The 2374-nt window shown below is 42.5% G+C and overlaps 1 long non-coding RNA gene across 1 annotated transcript; it reads right to left on the bottom strand.

Moving 5' to 3' along the window:
• Positions 1-211: 211 nt before the first annotated feature.
• On the bottom strand, positions 212-834 carry LOC125553784. Its single transcript, XR_007304203.1, has 2 exons — positions 668-834; positions 212-503 (listed from the first exon to the last, which is right to left on the bottom strand). It is a non-coding gene; the product is annotated as an uncharacterized LOC125553784 (long non-coding RNA).
• Between the last annotated feature and the right edge of the window lie 1540 nt (positions 835-2374).

The raw sequence follows: 2374 nt of genomic DNA, 5'->3' as shown, positions 1-2374 counted from the left end.
CCGAGTCGGGTTGCTACAATTTTAGAGATTTCAAGTTGCATACCTATATAGAGTAAAATGCTCGGATGACACAACAATTCTGGAGAAAAATGATTCATGTAATCCTGCAGCAGCAACCAATACAGGCCGACACTAATACTATTGTCCACTTGTATCAAAGATTGAAGTATGCTTCGTGAAATAAAACTCGGAGCAAGCAGCTTCTTGTGCGTAGCACCAAAACATGATCATTATTAAGGGACCCGTCCTGCCTTTTCTAGTTGGTCGCTTCCACACAAGAAAACTGAATAGAACATTAATAAATACAAGTGCAGAACAAAACTATGAGGATGATGGCATGATGTTACTAAAACTGAACATAGGAAACCATCCTTATATTTTGTAACAACCAATTAACTATATTAATAAAATGGCGCCATTGCAAAATTGTGGGAAAGATACCGTACATGAACATTAGTTTCCTCCAAAAATATTTCCTTTACTTCATAGCACAAAGTTTGGACCTGTAAATTTCTCCATTAGTACAGGAGAAAAGTCACAGATTCAATGAAAATATTGTACGCTTTTCAAAACAAAATAAAAATGAAATATTGTATGGAAGCGAGTGCAAGACAATGAGAAACACGGTTGGTTTTGGAAAATTGTACGAATGTGATTGTATGGTCACCTTGGGAGTAGGGTTTGACATCAACGTCCATAGGAGAAGGTGTCATGTCCTGCAGATAAGTGCCCCAAATCCCTTGATGCTTATGGCACATTTGTCCTGGTTGTGCACCTACAAGGGGCTCCAGAGCCATAAGGCCAGTGGCATAGGATCCTCCTAGAGGGATAGATGGCAGGGGTGGTCATGTTCCACCTTGAAGGACGGCTCCGAGCACACCGTCGTGGTAGGAAAATCAGCGGAGATGGCGCCGCCGTTTCATTATGTGTGTTGCCGCTAGCGGTAGAGAACGAGTGAGGGGGCCGCTGGTCAAGGTTGAAGTTGTGGTCAGCGGCGCTGCTGGGAAGGATTCGCGCAGCCGCCTAGATTGGGAGGAGAGGAAAGAGGTCGGGGAGAGGAGGAGTCGAGGAGAGGGTTGTGCGAGCCTGCGTATCGATCCGCCTCGGGTGAAGAGAGGAGACTCAGTACAGCTCATTGGGCCCAATTTAACACAGAACGTCCAAAAAAGCTACTGGAGCAGTGGCCCAGTATGGTGTGGCATTGATATTAGCGAACGAGATTAGGTTGTCTCAAAAAATGAAACGAGATTAGGCGTGATTCACACCTAATCCGACGGCCAAAAATGCTTAATTTGACGATCGGACGGCAAGGAACGTTGATGGCCTAAGAGGGCTGGAAAAGTGTGCAGTTTTAATGTCTCTAAATGTGGTTGCACCGGGAAGCTCGATTCGGTGGCACCATGACTCGATCAACATTTAGTTCAAGTTGAATTAGCTTTCGGTTTGACTTGAAATAGAATAACTTGAGTCATAGTATGCCATGAACATGCAACTATCCGACATGCAACTATATTCACATAGCACTGAAATGAAACGGATCAACATCATAGAATCATTTTGCATGCACTACTAATCCCTTTAGAGACACTGGTTTCAACTCATTGGTTTTAACCCAATCACTTTTAGTTATGACAATAGCATGGTGAAAATGATAAATCATTTATGAAAATAATACCGATCGTAATCAAACCATAGTCATGCTATCCAAAAATAACTTCACTGCATCACACTAGTCCATGCACTCAAGCACTACATCAAACTAAGCAATTCAAGCATAACAATTGAACTAGCATGCGCAATATTTATTAAATGATTTAATTCTTTAAATAAACTATATTCAAGTGGAAATATCATAGTTATTGAAATGACACCATACAAATATTTGTGTGGCTTGCCTTAGCACAAAGGAGGGTCACACTCCTCCTGGTTCTCCTCAAGGCAAGCTTCTCCTTCTGAAAATAATTAAAAATATAAAAAGAAAATATCAAGAACCCTTCTGACATTCACCAGAAATTCTAGACAGTAGAGAAAAATCTCAAATTTGGTGTGCTTCTAGAATATTTCAATACAAAACTAATGAAATAAGACCAACTCATTTGGACTTATAGATTAGGAGTTATGGCTTGTCAAAGTTTCTGGTCAAATTTGAATTAAATTTGAATAAAAAGAAAATCCAGGGGGTGACGTCGATGGCGTATTCAAAGAATACGCCTCCACTCCTACCGCTTCGGGCGTGAGTGAGAGACTGACAGCGGGCCCGATGCGTCAGATCTGGGGAGAGAGAGAGAGGGAAACAGAGGAGCGGCGATGGTCACCGGTGGGCACGCCGGCGAGGAGGGCACGCCGACCGTTCTGAGACGGAGGGATGGCAAGA

The sequence above is a fragment of the Triticum urartu genome, chromosome 4, assembly GCF_003073215.2.
Source record: "Triticum urartu cultivar G1812 chromosome 4, Tu2.1, whole genome shotgun sequence".
NCBI lineage: Eukaryota > Viridiplantae > Streptophyta > Magnoliopsida > Poales > Poaceae > Triticum > Triticum urartu.
Note: the sequence above shows the minus strand (reverse complement) of the source record. Positions and strands in the feature narration are given on the sequence as shown.